This window comes from Globicephala melas, chromosome 9, assembly GCF_963455315.2.
Source record: "Globicephala melas chromosome 9, mGloMel1.2, whole genome shotgun sequence".
Classification (NCBI taxonomy): domain Eukaryota; kingdom Metazoa; phylum Chordata; class Mammalia; order Artiodactyla; family Delphinidae; genus Globicephala; species Globicephala melas.
Window position 1 is genome coordinate 54885809 of NC_083322.1, and position 20931 is coordinate 54906739.

Consider the following 20931-nt stretch of genomic DNA (forward strand, 5'->3'; position numbering starts at 1 on the left):
CAATGTCTGACTGATACAAACCAGGGCCTGAGTGACGCAAAGCAGAAAACATCCCATGAACACACATACATTCACTTGGCAGAAACATTTTGCGCTAAGCTTGAAACCAAAACAAAGCCAGTAAAGACAGAGCACGTGGGCTTCTGTTCCTACTGCTTGCTTATTCCAAAATCCTCAAATCCACAGAAATTTTTTGTGCAGCTTTTCATTAAGCATTTCAAAAGGAAAACAGGGTACCAGGCTTCTTTTGAAACTGTACGGTTTGTTGGTGGTACTGTTTATGACTACTCTTTGACGGTGGCTAAGTATTGCATTGATATTTCTCTTTAAAAGGAATGATCTGTCATAGGATTTGACTGTCTTGTCATCCTTTTACATACATATTGGTAATGTCTTACCGTCTGCAGATCCAATATGATTCTCATCCTCGCTGGTCCCCAAACACATGCCTCTAGAATTCTTCCAAATCTGGCATCATCACTGACTTCAAAAGTCGCTCCCTAAGCAAAGGCTTTGGAGAAAGACACAAAACAGACTCACCAATTATTATAATTCAGGCATCTCCTAGGACTTTATAAATGTGCTATAATAAATTAAGTATGTTATGTCCTGAGTTACATAAAACTTTTATTTGTATTCAAACGCTAAACTAAGCAGCAACTTCTCCTTGGGAGGTACTGGCAAGAAAGAATTCCCCCCTCCCCCGACTAAGGACCTGGGAGTCTGTGATCCAGTCCCAGGTCCTCTCTGTACCCATGCCATAAACTGGGCATTGGAGCAAATGTTCTACTCTTATGTCAATTTCACATTGTTCAAATATGTTTTAAAGTTTTGCAGAATTCTCTGGAGACAGCTGTCTTCTGATCTTAATCAGAAAATTATTCATGACTCATAGATCCCAAAGACTCCTTTAAACAAGCTGGGGAAACTGCGGAAGCTCAATCAACATCTCTAAAAGCTGTTCTAAAACATCTTTCCAATCAAATGCAGTATCTTTCCCAAACAAAGTGAAAAATTTTATCTCTGACTCACATTCAACCACTTCAAGAGATATTGTTTATTTTAGCCCACAAATATAATAGTTAATTTTTACAAGCAGTTTTCAAAAGAAATAGGCCAGCAAGAAAATCTACTTAGCCAACAAAGATTTTCACGGTTCTACTGAATAACTCATGCCTCTGTTTGTCTTTGCTAGTCGTTACTAACTCAATCTGAGTCAAGGAAGAGAAATATCTCTCTACCACAAAACCAGATTTTTTGTTAAAAATTGAGCCAAAGGGAATAAAGAAAAAGTGGGGGGAGGGAGCACATATTTAATTAGGCCTAGGCTTGTTGCCTGATTTTCATTAGGCCCCTGCCTGATTCTTATTTGGCCCACTCTAAGTACTTTTAGGCCACTGGGCACAAAGGCCAGTGCTTATTTTCATGGTTGTTTCAATTCATCAAGAAAATCCTTTGAAAGATGAAAGAAACTCCACATTTTTTCACCTGTTGTTCTTTCTTGTGTGCCTGTCACTTCACTAGCCAAACTTGCTTCAAGCCAAACCAAATGCTTTCCAAACCTCTACAGCAGGCCTTTGAAGATCTGAAGTTAAGTATTTTCTTATGCTCACCAGTATAGCTTCCAAATAAGGAATAAAAAAATAATAACGTAGTTCTTAAGCTATTTTTTTTAATACCAGAAATGCAAAAGCACATTCCAGTATGTGCAAAAAAGCAAAATTCCTCTTCCCCAAGTTTAGAAGTCATGTGCCAAATACACCTGATGTTCATTACCACACCCACAGCACATTGCTTATGTATGACAAAGTTCCTGCAAAGACCATATGCTGTTTTTATTATTACCACTTCACAAGTTTTCCCAGGCTCACTAGAAAACGTATTTTATAAGACCCGCCCACCGAGTAGGCTCATCTTGCTACACTGATGAAATTTGGTTTGCTATTTACTTGATTAGCAATAAACATCTCTCCTTATTTCCAACAGCACAGCAATTAGGACACTGATCTGTCACCACTAACTTCAAGTTTTGGCTTTCATCAAAAGAAAAGGAATTTGCCAAGAAGAAAAAACACACCTCTACCTTCAAACTAAAACAGTTCTGCCTTCTAAACAATATGCACTTTCACACAGCTCCAGCAAACCTTCTTCAGGCAGCTTACAAAGGAGATACTAAGAGAAGTACAAAACAGACCCTAGTTTTAGGTACTGGTTTAGCTGACAGAGATGCAAACAAGCGAAAGCTGATATTGGAAAGCAGAAAATACAACCTAGTTGATATAAGAGGAAATGAGGTTTTACTAATCTGTTGATTCGCTTTAAGGGAGTGATAAATAGACAAGACAAAACTACTGCACATAGAGGATATATCTACACTTCCAGAAACTTTTATAAGAGTCTACACCAAAGGCTTTATTTTAAAGTTATGAAGTTTACGTTAAATATGTATTCTTAGAAAACCAACTAAAAACCAAAGAAAAAAGTAGAGGCAATTCCCTAGATGGAGCTTATTTAGCATAGTCAGAGATTATCTAAGATATGATAATAATGATAATAATCATCATTATCATCATCATCACCAAATACTTGCCATGTCCCAGGCACTGTACTAGGCACTTCACATACATTAACTTCAATACTCTCAATATCATTAGGTAATGATACCTAATCACTAGGTAGGTAACATTATCTCAATTTTACAGAATAACCAAGGCTCAGAGATGTTACATAACTTGGCCAAAGGCACAATGCTAGCGAATAATGGTAAACTAAGAGCAATTAGTTAAAGCACTATTCAGCAATAACTTGCTTTCTCTGAAGTTTATACAGTGACAAAATCATTTCATTATCTATAAGTGTTTTCTTTTCACAAGTACTTATTTCTGTAAGACATAGCAAATAAGAAAGAATCCACTGCTTCCTCACCCCAGGAATTTGTCATGGATCTGTTCTCCAATCCTGCTCACTCTTGATGTTTACCAAATGTGAGTAACGGTAATTCATTCAATGAAATTTTTTGAGCATCCACTACAGACCAGGCAGTATAGGACTATCCTAAACTTGATTGTGGAAAGGAATGAAAGAATTTATCCCTATCAACCAGAATGTTTCATCTGCAGCTAGGTTTTGCTCAGTCCTCATAAGCCTATGGGAATAAATGAGATTGCATTAATCAGCCAAACCAGATTTCATGGCTTTCCCCTCAACTTATCAGGACACAACCATCAATCAAGCTCTGTCCAAGTAACACTGGTAAATCCCTGGGGGCATCCCACCTGTGCTAAGGAACAAAACTTGTCACATTCCACGTGGCTTCTGGTTCCTCCTGCTCTTTTCCAGCACTCTCCATGGACATGGTTGGAACTGGAAGAGAAGTCCTCTCTCTCTTCATTGCATTACATTATTTTAGAGGGGTCCCTAAGTTATCTTGCTTGTACCTCCATGTCCAACAGTTTTAGCACAAAACTCTTTTCATTCTCATTTATAGCTTTCACCTCAACTCTCTGAAGGACTGAGACATGATCTAAAGGGAGGTCAGAGACAAATTTGAGTCATAGACACCACACCATTCTCAGAATGGCCTCTCTCCTCTGATGACTAAGGCTTGTTACTTGAGCAAGCTGTCACCCCTAGCTTCCTCATCCCTTATAATAATTACCTCCCAGATGATCTTCAGTCTTCTGACAGGCCCTGCCCACTGGTAATTTAACAAGCCCAGAACATGGCTGAACCTATACAGAAGGCACTGTGTAGGCTTATGGCCACGTTCTAACATCCACCCCTCTCCCCACACAAACACATGACTTACTAGGAAATAAGGAACTTGGGGTGGGGGTGGGGGTGGAGGGTACTGAAGCCCCTGCTTTCTTATATGGCTTGTTGGGAGATTTGGGGGGCAGGAAGGACAGAGTGCACTTTCAGGTATACTCCAGTAGACCACCAAGAGACAATGATCAAGGTCAATCCAAGAACAGCTGCTGCAGAACTATAAGAATAAATTAAGTTCTGGCAGATGGCTCTAAAATGGGGATTTGGGGGATAAGCAGGAATTAGCCACAAAAAGCCCAAAGCACTAAAGATCTGTTTTTATGGTACCTAACAGAGTGAGCTATAACTTTAGAGAACATAAGTCCAGCTTCCTCACATCTGAAAACTAGTCTTCGGCAACAGACAGTTGGTGCCTTGCCAATATCCCCTTAACACATTCCTGTAGATATGATTGCCTATATTATTGGTGGACAGTTCCTTTCACGAGGCAATGGGTTCCTACTTCAAGTGTCTGTGTCTCTTTGACCTTGGACTTCCTCTGCCTGTAGGAGCATGATCTGCCCACTCCCAGGGTAAGCCAGATTAGTGGCTAGTTCATTCCTCTACAACCAGCCCTTCACACATGAGCAGCAGAAGAATGGTGGATGAATGCCTTAGCTTCCTTGTCCCTTGCTGTGACTACACAGTCTCTTATAGTATCCCTGGCAGGATTGAGTCCCAGGTTCCCACAGGTATCCATACCTGAAAGCACTCTGTACTGACTTTCCACCTGTCTCTGTCTTATATACCTACTCCCTCTTGGTGCATCCTGAGACCACTTCAAAAATAAACTACCTGCCCCCAGATCCTTGTCTCAGGACCTGATTTAGAGAAAACTCAAACTAAGACAACTTCTTTCAGATAAGAATTCCCTCAGATACAAATTAACCCATTACATTTATGCACAAGAAAACAGAGTTGTGAAGGGAAAAAAAAAAAAACTAACGTCAGAGGCTTGAGGACCCTACCTTTACCCAGCTTCATCAGTGGGGAAGTGACTTGTGTCTAAGACTAAAGGAGATAGAAAAGCATCTGTGCAGGAGTGCCCTTCACAGAACCAAGCTTAAGTTTGTCAGGAAGTGTAAAGGGAGAATCTCTTTGCTTCTCCATTTCATCTTCTGTTTCAGGGAGGTATAATCTAGACTCTTCCAACTGAGGCAGGAAGAAGAGGGAAATGGAAAATCCATCCCAGAGAGGTTCCTTGTCACTCTAGACAGGTAGCATATAGGACCCGTGTTAGTCAGCTCAGGCTGCCATAACAAAATACCACAGGTTGAGTGGCTTAAGCAACAGAAATTTATTTTTTCACAGTTCTGAAGGCTAGAAGTTCAAGATCAAGGACCATTGGGTTTGGCTTCTGCAGCCTCTCTCCTTGGCTTGCAGATGGCCATCTTCTTGTTGTATCCTCACATCTTTCTTCTACGTGTGTGGTATCCCTTTGTGTGTCCAAATTTCTTCTTCTTATAAGAACACCAGTCAGACTGGATTAGGGCCCACACTAATGGCCTCATTTTAACTTAATGACTTTTTAAAGGTCCTATCTCCAAATACACCAAATACAGTCACAGCCTGAGGTACTGAGGGATTAGGACTTCAACATATGAACTTGGGGGGACACAATTCAGCCCATAACAGGGCCCCAGAGCTGGGGTTACACTTTTCCTGGATTATGTCCTATAGACAATCATTGCACAGAAAACCTTTCTAAATTTTCTACATTGTGTGTTAAACACTCCTGTTTTACCAGACGGCAGATATGATTCAATTCAATCTCTAAAGAATGAAACATGTATTAAGTACCTAGAGAATACCCTTTATTGTGTTAGGTGCCACAAAGCCTATGAAAACTATACATGAGACAGGTCAAGTGAGGAGACAGGTCATCTGTGAGGAATGATATTAGATAATAAAAAATGGATAAGACTGTATAAAGACATGCTAAATTGCATGGTATGGATCTTATGAAAAAGCTGAAGAAGTCAAGTTAAAACTCATGGAGGGAGGGAGCCTTTGGAGAACCAGAACCATTCAGAATAATAGTAGGCAAGAAGGATAAAAATCCCTACACTTGGGAAACATTGAGGAGACCAGTCTGACTAGCCCAGAAGATTTATGTGGGCAGGTGAAGGTTAGACAGTCAGAGTGGGCCCTGAGCCTAGGGGGCCCTAAGTGTCAGGTAATGAGTGAAATAAAAAGAGGCAGGTGAACTTGAGAATCGGCGAGTGTAAAAAAAACAAACAAAAAAAGAAGTTCAAGATACCAAGTATTGTCTGGGAAATGAATCTTGGAGCAATCACATATCATTCCATGAAAGCATCATTCAATGCTACTGCAAATAAAAGACTCACAAAATTATGGGCATCTCTAAGAAGAGCATTACAAACAAATCTGGGCATTACTAAAATAAAACTTCTAATTTTAAGTCAAACTATAGCAACTTGGAATCCACTGAGTATAGTAACCACATCTTCAAAAAATCATTATTATGCAATATTGAGTGTCTGTGGGACAGTCATCACCCAGCTGGGAATCTGGGGAAATGGAAATAAAGGAAAATGTGTTACAAAAGTCAAAGATGAATAATTTGCAATCCCTGGCTTCAAAGAACTCAAAGTCTGTGGATGAAAATAAAAATTTAAAATAATCCAAATGTATTAAGTGTTGTCACTGAGTGCCATCGCCATGGAGGAAGTAGCATTTCAGTAAATATTTGTTGAATAAATGATTGAACTCTGTCAGTGGAAGCTATGTGTGTGGTAAATTTTTAAAGATGAGCAGGCCTTCACCAGAAGAACGAATGAGGGTCATTCCAGGCAGACGGGATAAGAATAACATATAACTAGAAAAGATAGAATATACGAACGATCTAGAAATCACTAGTTCTTAAATTGGGCTGCACATTGGAATTACCTAGGAAATTTTTTTTTAAGTGTTGCCTGGGTCACACCCTCAGAAACTTTGACTGAACTGGTATGGGACAAGAATTTTTTAACTTGCCCATATTCTAATACGCAGCAAAGTTTAAGAACCACTACTGGACCAGCCTGCAACCTTTCTTAACTCTGCCTTGTTGCTTTTTTCCCCCCAATACTCACTAAATCTTTCAGTAAGTCACAAAAACAGAGCATGATAAGTTTCAACAAATTCACTGGGGTTCTTTTTGTCCTGTGTGTTGTCTATCCTCTTCTCAATGGAAATTAGATGACCCTAAGTAAGTCCAATGATGATGAGAGGTAGCCATAGAAATTGAACAAAAGAGATGATTGGGTATTTTCAGTCCAGTCCCATACCCTACCATGTGCCCAAGTTCTGCCAGAGAACCTTACAGGGGAATAAAGACACAGATTCCACCTTCCTTCTCTCACTTCTAGCCCATGCCCTCTGCTCCTGTAGTTCTGAGACTTGTATTGTAACAAGGTCTTATAAATTGTATGGAGGGAGAACCTCCCTATTTGCCATGGAGTTTACAAAATGATTCCCCTGGGGACCATAGTAGAAAAGTTAACATGACATACAATTTTAGAAAAGGAAGAACTAGGTTGCTTATGGGTAGTACAGAAATTATTAGTGGCACTGTCCACATGGAGATAGGAATTCTGCTTCCAACACCACTTTTCCTTTGTGCCTTTATGGACAGCTTAAAGAGGGAGGATGGTTTGTGCCTGGAGGGACCTATTTTGGCAGAACACACAAAAAAAGATTTCTTCTTAAGGGAGACTTAAATGAGCATCTTTCTGTTTATAACATTTAGCATTCATTCCTTTTTCAGGACATAGTATTTTCATGTGTGTCACTATGACATTCCAACAAAGGACAAAGGGGAAGGAGTATTAGTCCATGTGAAATTCAAAAAGCTAACCTTTATCAACTGCTTCTGAAGGTCATTCCTCCGATGATTTGGGAGTTAGCTGTGCAAGGCCAAGAGCCCTGGCACACTGAATGAGGATGCAGCAACATCAGGGGCTAGGACTGCCTTTTGGCATGCTCATTGCAGTTTCTTTCTTTCATTCATTCATTCCATTACTGAGTACCTACTCTGTAATGTGCATTTTGCTAGGCACTGTAGAGCAATGTTTCCAGATCCGTCTGATGACAAAATCTCTTTGGACTCTTGCTAAAAAGACAGATTTCCAGGTCCCACTACAGTCTCCCTGAATCAGAATGTTCAGGAGGAAGGTCATGGGAGTCTGTATTTTTAACAAGCACCTCAGTGACTCTTATATGAATAGTTTGGAATGGTTGGTCTCTGCACTTGGTGAACTCTAAGGCCTCATTGTTCTATGAATCTAGCTGATGCAGGTCCTTTCTAGTTGGATTTCTACACGAAATGATGTTTTCTCTATCAGCAATTTCTAGATCTCCATGTTCCATGAAATGCCAAGCCCACCCACAATTCCTTAAAAAGTCAGTAACAGTGCATATTTAGCCATGTAAGTCACCATCTTTCTTTCTTACATTATTTCCTTTTTTCCATAACCAAATTTTTCAATACCAACAGTCTAACCAACTCATTAAATGTGAGTATCATTACAGGTTTTTCCAATGTAACCTCGTTTTTTAACAATATACAACTTTCAACAGCAATTACATGGGTGGGTGAGGTCAGCTGGAGCCCTGTGGAATGAGATGGAATTCGCAAAGGGTTCTGAAGTTCTTTAAAGACTGAAAACCTCTGTTCTATACCTGAACTGCCCATAGCTTCAGGGAGCCCTAGTGGAACTCCTGTTTTGCAGACCCACAGCCCATGACCCACAGTCATGCTTGATGCATCTACTCCCGGCCACTCAAATTTAGAAGGCAAAAAATTTGTGTCAATTGTCTTGGGTGGCAACAAATTATGACTTTACTCAGCAAGTTGCTGTCTCTTGAAGGCTGCCTGCTGAGAGTAATGATCAAGTGCTGGCATCACACAGGCCACAAGGTGACCAAGGGAATGTGCTGGGAGAGATTAGAATGCGTCTCCTGTGACTGTTTTCCTCTTATAAACTGGGGTCTCAGCAGCTGCAAATGTTGTCATTTGTTGTCTTTTTTTCCCAAAGGCCGTTTTGTCTTACCTGATGTTGAAACTCTGCCCCACAGCTTTGAACACTGAAGCACAGGAACGAGAAATCAGCTGGAAATTTGTTCGTGTCTCTTGCTATGCTTGACATTTCTACACTGATAAGGTACAGCTAAATATTGACTTTTTGGTTAAGTTCGGATTAGGTGTCTGGTCCATAAGCATTGATTGTGAACCATTATCTTTCTTCTCCTTTTGGCACTGAGTTCTCTTACAAAAACAGAAAGGACAAAAGGGAAAAACTGTTGCCTGAAGTGTTGTCATTAATTACCTGAAGGTCTTTTCTGAGCTGTGATAAAAATTGTCATTAACTTTTGAGATATGAGGACAATTTTGTTGAAGATGGTGTCGGTGAACATATAAAAAAATCATACTTTTATACCTGTAGGTTATTCACATATATCTTCAAATTTATCCATTGAAGAAAGTGCCACCCTATTACCAATATAAGTGCACAAACCAGATAACTGGCTGACTTGCTAAATGTATATCACTGCCATACTAAAATCAATAAGTGAAGATCTCTGTGCTCAATTTAGCCAACACAGACTCAATCCGGTGGATTAAGCTTCCTTTTACCATTCTGCTTGGAATAGAACAGTTAAGAGAATTTCAAACAGTTCAAAGAATCTCAAATCTGCATTGTCTCCCAAAGGAGACTGTAAATTCCTTGAAAGCAGGATGATCCTTGATTGATTTCTTAAAATGCAACATTCCTAGTCCTCTGAAAAGTATTTTCTTGTTACTCTACCAACTTAAATAATTAAATCCTATCAGAATGCTCTCCGAGTCAAATGCTTAGCCAAATCAACAGTTACTGGAAGCCATAAAGAATCAAGGCCATAAAGAGTCAACTCCCTGGGAACAGGGAGTTTACAATTTATTTAGAAAGAAGGTAATACAGGGACTTCCCTAGCAGTCCAGTGGTTAAGACTTCACCTTCCAATGCAGGGAGTGCGGGTTCAATCCCTGATCAGGGAGCTAAGATCCCACACACCACAGGGCCAAAAAAACAAAACATAAAACAGAAGCAATATTTTAACAAATTCAGTAGACTTTTAAAATGGTCCACATCAAAAAAAAAAAGAAGGTAATATAGAATTATTTACTAAAATAGTGGTAGCAAAGGAAAAATCACTGAGTTCACAGGAAAGAACCCTCACTGTAGGCTAGAATGGTAATTGAAGCCTTTATGGACAGATTAGCCCAGGGTCCTGGAAGATTTCGCTAGATGAAGAACAAAGGCATTGTAGGTTTTCTGTAAGACAGGACATTCTTATTGCACCCCACCACCAATATTAAAATATTTTATGTAAAGAAAATGTTGTTTTAAGACCCAGGTTACTGGCTTGATTGTTGGTTTTTAAGGAAAAAAATTAGGCATTATTATCTTTGTTATTGCTTTGGTAAAGCATACATGAACCATATTATATTGCTTATATTTGTTTTTGACCTACGGAAGCTGCAATTTCACATGATTCAACCACACACATATACATGTGCACAAGTATACACAAACGGACACACAAATATATATATGTTCGAGGTAAAACTTCTCACCTTTGAGCAAAATTCCCTAACTGTGCTAATTTTTAGTTGTATTAACATTTAACAGGCAAGTAATAAATTCTCAATAAAGCCAATTCTATCAACACTGTTAATATGTATGACTATAAAGTCTGTTCTCAGTATCTATATAATGACCCCAACTTGCCAAAAAGAATATTTGATGATTCAAGTTGTGAATAATGAAACAAAGATTTTGATTCGGATTCAGATGGGCAGTTGTATTAGCCCCTCATCCCTAGGTATCCATACCAGCAATCCACCAACAATCAGGAATGAAAGAAATTGGAGGTCCTGAGTTATCTCTCCACTGAATTTGTCATCCACATGACAAAGGCACAAGCAGATATGAGAGTTTCAGCTAATGAACATAAGATAAAATAAAATAAAATAAAATAATAAAATAGTCCATTGTTGCATTTCTGGACCTCTGAGGGAAGGGAAGCACAAGGAAGTCTGGTAATGAGGTGAGCATTATAGAAGGAAGGACAGCGCAGCAAATTTTTCCTGGTCTTCTCTATAACAAAGGGGAGCCCATTTTGAGCTTTACACAGGGTACAATTCCAAACTAGGCAAACGAAGGAAAAAGACTTCAAAGATTTCTACATGTAACTCAGCCATCTGGGTAACTACATGCTCTAAAAAATCAGCCTATTCCAGAAACCATGTTAGTACTAATTCATGATCCACCTTGGGCTCTAAATCTATGTTAGATCAGAGTTTCTCAAACTGGGGTTGGCTGACCCATTTGGGGAGATTTGCATATTCTCACTGGAATATATTCTTAAGAATTTATTAATTTGGGGTATTCATTTCACTGATAATCTAAACTAAGCACATTCTAAATCATCTGGGTGACCACCTAATAACCAAATGCCTCCTCATAGACCCAGTTTGTCTTTGTATTTGCAATCAGATTGGTGCTAAGTAGTCCCACTTTAATTGTCTTCAGCTAATTAACAATGTACAGAGGTAGACTTCAGAGGTAAATGAGACTTTTGCACCAACAGTGGGCCATATGACTTCACAGTGTGCTGGAGGAACAAAGGTGTTTCAGTGACTCAGAAAGAAGAGTGGTGAGAGAGTTGCATCATTTTGTGACACCTGGTGGGAAAGGCAGACCAAGCCCAAGAGTAAAGAGCCATAATCGCTAATACTGTGTATCACGTTAAACTGTTTAGGTTAACTTAAAGTTTTTTGGTTTTGCAGAGGAGAGAGTTGTATGTAATTTTTACATTTGCTTTGATAAGAACTACAAGCTATAAGAACTGAAAGTTTAAGAAATTTATTCCTAGTTTTAGTTTGTACATATTTAAGGAGCATTTGAAATTAAAGGATTTAAATCAACAAGGTGTAATACAGGAATTTTTAAGGGGTGCATAAAATATGAACAGTTTTAAATGTATGAAAAGATCCTCCTCATCACTCATAATATGATATGAAAATTAAAACCATAATGAGATACCCTTCGCCACCTTATATAAGATTGCAAACCTTTTCACATACATACTACTCTCACCTGCTCTGCTTATATTTTTCCACAGCTTTTTCACTAACATATTTGTATTTTGTTTATCTATCATGTTTATTGTCTATCTTTTCCCCCACTGCACCTCCAGAATGCTTCATGCAGTCTTATTCACGGTAGTATCCGTAGATAGGAAACTAAAGATGCCTAGAATGGTACGTGGCACATAATAGACGCTGGATTATTTGCTGAATGAATGAATGAAGACCTATGATCTAGCAATTTCCTTTCTAGGCATATACCCTAGAGAAACTCTCTCACTTGTGTACACAGAAACATGAGCAAGGCAGTATTGTTTGCCATATTAGGAAACTGGAAAAATCCTAAATGTCCTCAGTAAGGGGATGAAATACACTGTGGTGTGATCATATGAGGGAATTTAGCAATTAACATGAATTAAATTTATTTACATGGATAAAAACCAAAAGCATTGCTGGCAAAAAAAAAATTGCAGACAGATACATGTAGTAATATACAAAAGCCCAGACACAAAATTTCACATCAGAGTAAGGATAACCTCAGGACAGGGAGGAGATGGAAGGAATAGGAAGGCTAAAAGGAAGGCTTTGTTTATATTGTAACCTTTATTACTTTAAAATTCTTCATCTGAAGAAAAAATGGAAAATATTAATATACGTTAAATTTGAGTAATAAGTACATAGGTGCATATTATATTTTTCTCTGTATTTTTCTAATGCTTAAAATGTTTCCTAATTTTTAAAACGCATTTTAACACAAGTGAAAATTACCATTAGTTTCTTTTCCTGCATTAATAAGTAATTATAACCCCCTCTGTGATAATGGTGATGAAGATGATGGTTCTTTTCCCTCTTCCTCTCCTTCTCTCTTCCTTATATAAGTCCTGTTGTTATTAACAGCTACTATTTTATTTCTCTTTATATAATGCATCTTTTCAAAAATTATTTGATATGGCTTACAACAAAAGATATGAATAACAATCTAGCAAGGTTAGAAAAATGATATGTAAATAGGCTACCTATTAAAATAAACATTTATGCCATAATTGAGCTTCACATTTTGCTCCAAGCTTCTTGGAAGCTGAATGGAAAGCAAGTACACCAAGCAACTACATAGGTCTCATTGTTTAAAAGGGTACCTTGGGGAAGACAAAATTTTTCCTGCTATTAAGTTCTTTAAAAACTCTCATGTATGACTTTACATCAGGGACACTAATATGGATAGTGTCCTCAAGAGCATTTTAACTAAATTCAAAAGTTGATTTCATATGTCTTTCCTTGCAACAACTTTTTTTAAAAAGCTGAGAATATAATGCATTAGTATGAGTCATGGAAGGACATTCATTCTTTAGAAGCTAAAGTTTCATATGCCTGTAGTCATCTAACTAAATCCAAAGATAAAATACCCAAGTGGGTAGGCAGGGAGCATGTCTCTTAGATAATTGTTCCTAAATATAATTTCCCTTAGACAAGTTATTGATAGATGGAAACAAAACAACCATCAATTAAAGATTATAGTCACAGACCTGGACCCGTAACTGTTATTGAGTAAGAGTGCGAAGCTTTATTAAGTATCACTTGCCTCTTTTTATTTTTTTTTACACTTTCAATGGATGCTTTTATTGTATATTAATCATATATACCTCAACAAAACTGATGTAAGAAAAGTTAACCACACCATCCATGAATTAGGAAAAATAACCTCCGTTTATACACTGCAACAATAGATAAATTATGTTTTTTTATCACAATTTTTTAATAGATCTTTATTAGAGTACAATTACTTCACAATAGTGTGTTAGTTTCTGTGCATAACTTTCAAAAGAAAATTGTCAAATAAAGCACTGATTCATCATAGGCTCCAACTGACAGGATTCTACTTTTTCTTTTAGATTTGTCTGTTCTTTAAGCGTAAAAGAAATGCTATTCAGAGTCCTAAGTCCAGATTTGGCAGACCAAGTGTTAGGCAGGCCAGGGGTGCTGTGGTTTACTGGTAGCAACTTTTATATCTTTTCTAATGCCTGTAATGTAGAGATATATTGCAGGGATTTAGGTTTGGGTTAGTCCCAAGAAAAGACTGTAATTGAAGACCCGCTTATCCATTGACTATTTCTGCTACCACCAACAAAATAAGGGAAGACAACTAATATCTAACAACACTGAACTTAAGGTAGAAAATCAACTAGAGCTATGAACAGCTTATAGTAATATTAATAATCACTTCCATTTGCATCACCCTTTTCACCCTTTTATGCATGGTCTCATCTAATCCTCAAAACAACCCTATGAGATGGTTAATAGTAAAAAAAAAAAAATTAACAATGACACTGAAGTTTAGAGCAACTTGGTGGCTTGACCTAAATCACATAGCTGGTCAACGGCACACTCGGGACTTGAACTCATGACTCCTGGCTGCAAACCCAGATTTCTTGCTGTAGCCATGCACTCTTTGGTAAGAGAACCAAGGACTACTACTTCCCCTTCCTTTCCAAGGACAAGGCTTTGTGGTCTTCATTCCATCTGTCACATAACTGGGGGATCACGCATGGATGTCTCTCTATAGCTCTTCCCTACACCAGCCCTCACTGACAGAATAATAAATTTTCCCCAGAATCACATCATCTCTGAAAGGTGGAAACTAACTACAAAAAGTGAGTTTCCACTGGGAAGATTTTTCAGGGTTAGTTGATGAATTGAAATGGCAATTAATAAAATCAGAAACACGAACAGATGCACATCTAAAAGATGACAGGCAATCACATCCTGATTGATATGTGAAAGAGATCGTTTCCTTTCAGAAATGACATCCATAGTTTTAATGGGTTCATTAGCAGATTCGTAAGGATTGTTTTCATACAGAAGTTATGCTTTCCTTTTGAGTCTGTTTCTCCTACATTTGGAGCTCAGTGTTGTGAGATAAAATTAATTTCTTCAAATATAGAATTTAGCTTCATGCTTACTTAATAATAAAGGGTAATCTAAAAATCATAGGGCTTTCCAGAACTGAACTGATCATATTTTCAACCTCTCTAGTCTAAAGCTATTCTTGATGGGAGGAAGGAGCCAGGCGGATGGCTGCCCTTGCTAAAACAATGTGGGAAGGTCCCAGGGCTCACTGCACAATGTAAGCAAGACATTCTTTTCCACAAGTGTCAGGATCACTTGCCTTCAAATACCAGATCAGTGCAGCTAGAGGACTGGGGAAACCTGAAGCTCAGAAATATATTAAGTATCTTGCCTAATTTTAAACCAGTGTTAACCTCCATTTATCCAAATGCATATGGCATACTATTTTGTGTCCCCTCAGAAATTCACTTTGTTTTCTTTTGTTCATTCAGACTGACTAGTAGGCATCCTACTTGATACAGACCAAATGTCAATAGTATCTAAACCTCTCCTGGGTAAACAAGTGTCTGTTTTAAGTCAGTCATCATAAATATGACTCCTAAAGGTATCATTGTTCTAAAAAAAGAATGCCCTGCTATTAACAAAATACATGTTCCCATAGAAAGTAAAGCAATTACTCAACTACAATCTGTTATATGGCATCTTCAGTTATAAAAAAGAAAGGAGACTGAATCACTGAAGTAAGAGTCAGGTATTACACTATACACTTAGTGCGGGTTTATCCAGAAGTGTCTGTGCTTGATGAGGATGACATGACTGGTGGAGTGTGGAAAACTCAGACACAACAGGAGGAAGATATCTCTGCTGGAAGAGCACAGTTCTCTGTCCACATCTCATAGCCTGAGGCTGGTATCAGGAAGACTCATAAAAGAAACACCATCTTTCTTAGTGATGATTTATATTTTCCAGAGCAGGCGAAACAGTGCTAAGATCAATGAAACAACTTGCCTGAACAACCGTAACAGACATCTAATTTAGTGCTAACAATGTTGGTTAGTGACAGCCAGAAGCCTGTTATTTGTCAAATTTAAAATTAAGAGAGAAGAATTCCCTGGTGGCACAGTGGTTAAGAATCCGCCTGCCAATGCAGGGGACATGGTTTCGAGCCCTGGTCAGGGAAGATCCCACATGCGGCGGAGCAACTAAGCCTGTGTGCCACAACTACTGAGCCTGTACTCTAGAGCCCGCAAGCCACAACAACTGCCCGTGTGCCCGTGCTCCGCAACAAGAGAAGCAACCGCAATGAGAAGCCTGCCCATGGCAATGAAGAATAGCCCCTGCTCACTGCAACTAGAGAAAGACCGAATGCAGCAACAAAGACCCGAGGCAGCCAAAAAAAATAATTAATTAATTTTTAAAAAATTTAAGTAATAAAATAAAATAAAATTTAAGAGAGAGTGCATCATTTTAATTACATTATTTTTCTCTTGGGCCTGCTGAAAGTCCTTTAGTGCAGCATTAGGTAGAGTAAAATCAGGGAGCTGGGGGAAGAAGTCAATTCCTACATAGCAAAGAATCACAGCAAGTGTTCAAGGAAGATGATCAGATGTTATTGTCTGACAGCTCCACTAAGAAGGGGAACCTGCTGCATCACAGATTCACCCATATAGAGGAACTTGCCTAACTCTTACTGGAGTTTACTACTTTTCTCCCTAGGACAAGCAATAAAATAGTCAGAGCATAGATTCAGGGTCTTAGAGCCAGAAGATGTCACATAGTAAAACCTCCCACTCAAGAGAGGAACCCTATCAGATTCAGTCATTCATTCAACAAATGTTTTCAGTACCCACTGTGCACCAGCCACCGTACCAGACTCTATCAATGCATTCTGAACAAGATAGGCCAGGACCCCACCTCATGAAGGTAACAGTTGAACAGGTGAGACTAAGTACAAGTAAACACAGGAATAATTACAGATTTTGAGACAGTCTATGAAGGCAATCAATAGATGCTGGGATAGAGAAAAACACAAGGCAGAGGAAATCCAACCAATGACAGATAGGATGGTCAGGCTAGTCCTCTCTGGAAAGATGACATTTAAGCTGACTCCTGAAAAAGAAGAAATTTTCTATGCAAGGAGCTGAGAAAACTATCCATTTCAGTTAGAGGAAACAGACAGTGAAAAGACTCTGTGAGGGTAAATATCTGGCCTGAAGTGAGGAGAGGAAAGGAGGTAAGGTTAAAGACATAGGCAGAGGTCAGATAATGCATCCCTGTTGACCATGAAAAGGAGTTTGGATCTTACCTTAAATGCAATCAGAAGGCTTTTTCAGCAGAGGGGTGCTAGAATGTGATTTATAATGAAAAGGGTGCTCTACCACATACCATCTCCTATGGCATAGGAATGTCCCTGTATAAATTGGCAAGTTAAGTACCAGTTGCTTTAGAATCTCTAAACTCCTCATGGCCCATGTGATTACCATATTTTCTAAAGAGTAAGAATATGTGCCTAACAGTTCATCTTGTAATAACAGTAGTCACAGTAGTAGTAGTAGCTGCAGCAGCAGCTAATATTTGTTAAGCGCTTCCTATATGACAAGCACCTTTTAAAGATATTTTACATGTATTAGTTCGTCTAATCCTCACAACAATCCAATGAAGTAGGTTCAATTTTTATCTTTATTTTATGGATAAGGAAACTTAAGCAACTTGTGAAACAAGTAAACACTTTCTATTTCAATGGTTTCTGTTCTTATTTTTATTAACTCCTTCCTCCTACTTTCTTGGGGTTTAATTTGATCTTTTTTTCCCTAGATCCCTGAGATGAATGCTTACAAAATGGATTGTCAACCTTTCTACTTTCCTAATATATGCATTAATTTTCCTCTAAGTATTACTGTAGATACATTCACAAGTCTTGGTAGGTTTTTGTTGCTGTTGTTATAATTCAGCTCAAAATGTTTTCTAGTGTTCATTGTAATTTCTTCTTTGATCTAAGATGTATCAAGAAGTGTACCACTGGGAGATCAAGATGGTGGGGTAGGAGGATACTGGGCTAACCTCCCCTCATGAACACATCAAAACTACAACTACATATAGAGAAACTCTTGCTGAAATTGACCTGGAGATTAGCAGAACAGCTCTTCTACAACCAAGGCTGTAAAGATTCACATGCAGTCTGGTAGGAGGGGAGGAGAAGCAATCTGATTGGGATCCACACCCCTAGCAGGGAACACAGAAGAGGAGGGGAATGTCACAGGATAGGGGACCCTCCCTGGGAAGCAACAGATTTAAGCCACACATTAGGTAGCCCAGCCACACATGGATGACTCCCCTTAGCTGGTTTGAAAACCTGTGGGGCTTACTGGAGGGCTATAAGTAACCGAGACTCTGCTCTTGAAGAGAGTGCACACAGACTTGCTTACTCCCAGTCATGGCATGGAGGCAGCAGATTGAAAATTGCCTGGGACTCTGGCTTGCTTGCCAGGACCACCCCAGTGCGCTCCCCAGCCTGTGATGAGTTCCTGCTCCAGACCCTCTTGCTCTGATGCTGCTCCCCACTAAGGTAAAGGCTACCATTGCCAATGAGAGTGCACACACATGGAGGAAACAGAGCTAGCTTGGACCCCAGCCCTGCCTCTGACCATGGTGGAGGCTGCCATTTCCAGCTTGCCTACCCTGCACACACTCCAAAGGGAGTGAAGCTAGCTCCAGGGCAGAGACTATCAACGCAGGAGCACGCATGCCTGTGCAAACTTGGGAGGGGGCAGGGCCAGGTCTGTGGTATAGCATCAACCCCTCCAGCCCTAATCTAGCCTATAACCAAGGTACACACACTGGGGAAAAAGTGAAATAGCACAGAAGTGTAGTCCCAAGTCCTCAGTCCCCAGCCACAACCCAAACCAATGCAGAGACTGCCATCACACCCAGGAGAAACCCAAGTCTCTCAGGGCTCCTACTCCAGCCTCTCAGCCCCATCCCCTGCCCCTGATAGGGTACTGATGGCCATTAAATATAAGAGAAGCTCTGGCTTACAACTGACTCTGGTTCTAGCTCCTCCAACTCCAGCCCTAACTCCCACCAAGACGGTGGCTGCCGGCACACTCCAGAGGAAGATGCAACCCATGCTTGCTTCAGATCCAGGTCTCCCACCAAAGCCACTGGGCACATGCAGACTACATAGGGATGCTCCCAAATAAAGGACATGACCTCAAGGCTGGGGAAGGTAACTGTCTCACTTAATTTTATAGAGACAGAGAAAGTCAAGCAAAATTAGAAGACAGATGAGTATGCTTCAGATGAAAGAACAAGAAAAAATATCTGAGAAAAAAACCTAATGAAACAGAGATAAATAATCTATTTGATAAAAAATTCAAAGCAATAATAATAAAATGTTAACTGAACATGGGGAAAGAATAGTTGAACACGGGGTGAGATAGGGAGGGTGGAAGGGAGGGAGACGCAAGAGGGAAGAGATATGGGAACATATGTATATGTATAACTGATTTACTTTGTTATAAAGCACACCATTGTAAAGCAATTATACTCCAATAAAGATTAAAAAAAAGAATAGTTGAACACTGAGAATTTTAACAAAGAACTATAAAATATAAAGAGTAACCAGTCAGAACTGAAAAATACAATAATTGAGATGAAAAATACACTAGAGGGAATTAACAGCAGATTAGGTGATATAGAAGAACACATAAGCAATCTGGAAAGTAGAATAATGGAAATCACCCAATCAGAACAGCAAAAAGGAAAACAAATTTTTAAAAATGAGAATAGTTTAAGGGACCTCTGAGACAACATCAAGCATAACAACATACACATTATAGGAGTCCCAGAAGTAAAAAAGAGAGAGAAAAGGGTTGAAAATGTATTTGATGAAATTATGGCTGAGAACTTCCCAAACCTAACAAAGGACACAGATATACAGGTACAGGAATTATAGAGAGTCCCAAACAAGATGAACGCAAAGAGACCCCCACCAAGAAATATCATAATTAAAATGACAAAAGTTAAAGGTAAAGAAAGAATTCTAAAGGCAGCAAGAGAAAAACGAAGAGTCACATACAAGGGAACCCCAAAAGGCTATCAGCTGATTTTTCAGCAGAAATTGTGCAGGCAAGATGGGAGTGGCATGATATATTTAAAGGGCTGAAGCTGAAAGGAAAAGCCTATAACCTAGGATACACTACCCAGCAAGGTTTTCATTCAGAATTGAAGGAGAGATAAAGAGCTTCTCAAACAAGCAAAAACTAAGAGTTCATCAATACTAAACTGACCTTACAAGAAGTGTTAAAGGGTCTTCTTTAAGTGAAAAAGAAAAGGTTACCACAAAAAATAAGAAATTATAGGAAGGAAATAATCCCACTGGTAAAGGCAAATATGTAGTAAAGACTGTGGATAAAACACTTAAATAAGCTAGTATGAAAGCTAAAAGACAAAAATAATAAAATCAACTATAACTACAACAAAGAGTTAAGGGATAGACATAAAGTTGTAAAATATGACATCAAAAACAAAAAACATGGGGGGAGCAAGAAAAAAAGTAGCTTTTAGAATGCACTTGAACTTAAATGACTTGTTTAAAACAAGTACATATAGTTATAGGTCAACATATATGAACTCCATGGTAACCACAAATTCAAATAAAAAACCTGTATTAGATATACAAAAACTAGAGAGAGAAAAAACACAAACATATCACTAAGTAAAAGCATCAAACTACAAGGGGAGAGACTACAAGAACAAGAAAAGAGCAGAGAAGAACTACAAAAAGAACTAGCAAACAAATAACAAAATGGCAATAAGTACACACCTATCAATAATCACTTTAAATGTAGTTACATAGGGTGGCTGATTGGGTTAAAAAAACAAAACAAGACCCATCTATATGCTGCCTACAAGAGACTCATTTCAAAGCTACAGACACACACAGACTGAAAGTGATGGAAAAGAAAAAGATACTCAATGTAAACGGAAACAAGAAGAAAGCTGGGGTAGCAATACTCATATTAGACAAAGTAGACTTTTAAAACAAAATCTATAATAAAAGGGACTTCCTTCATGGTGCAGTAGTTAAGAATCCGCCTGCCAATGCACGGGACACGGGTTCAAGCCCTGGTCCATGAAGATCCCAC

The 20931-nt window shown here is 38.8% G+C and overlaps 1 protein-coding gene across 5 annotated transcripts in view; it reads right to left on the minus strand.

The window, feature by feature from the left end:
* MTERF1 (mitochondrial transcription termination factor 1) overlaps positions 1 to 20931 on the minus strand; it is a 606108-nt gene that overhangs the window by 475612 nt on the left and 109565 nt on the right. For all 5 annotated transcript variants that reach the window (XR_009565070.1, XR_009565067.1, XR_009565069.1 and 2 more), the window contains one exon: positions 399 to 511. The gene's annotated coding sequence lies outside the window, so the exon portion shown is untranslated. The remainder of the gene's footprint in view (positions 1 to 398; positions 512 to 20931) is intronic.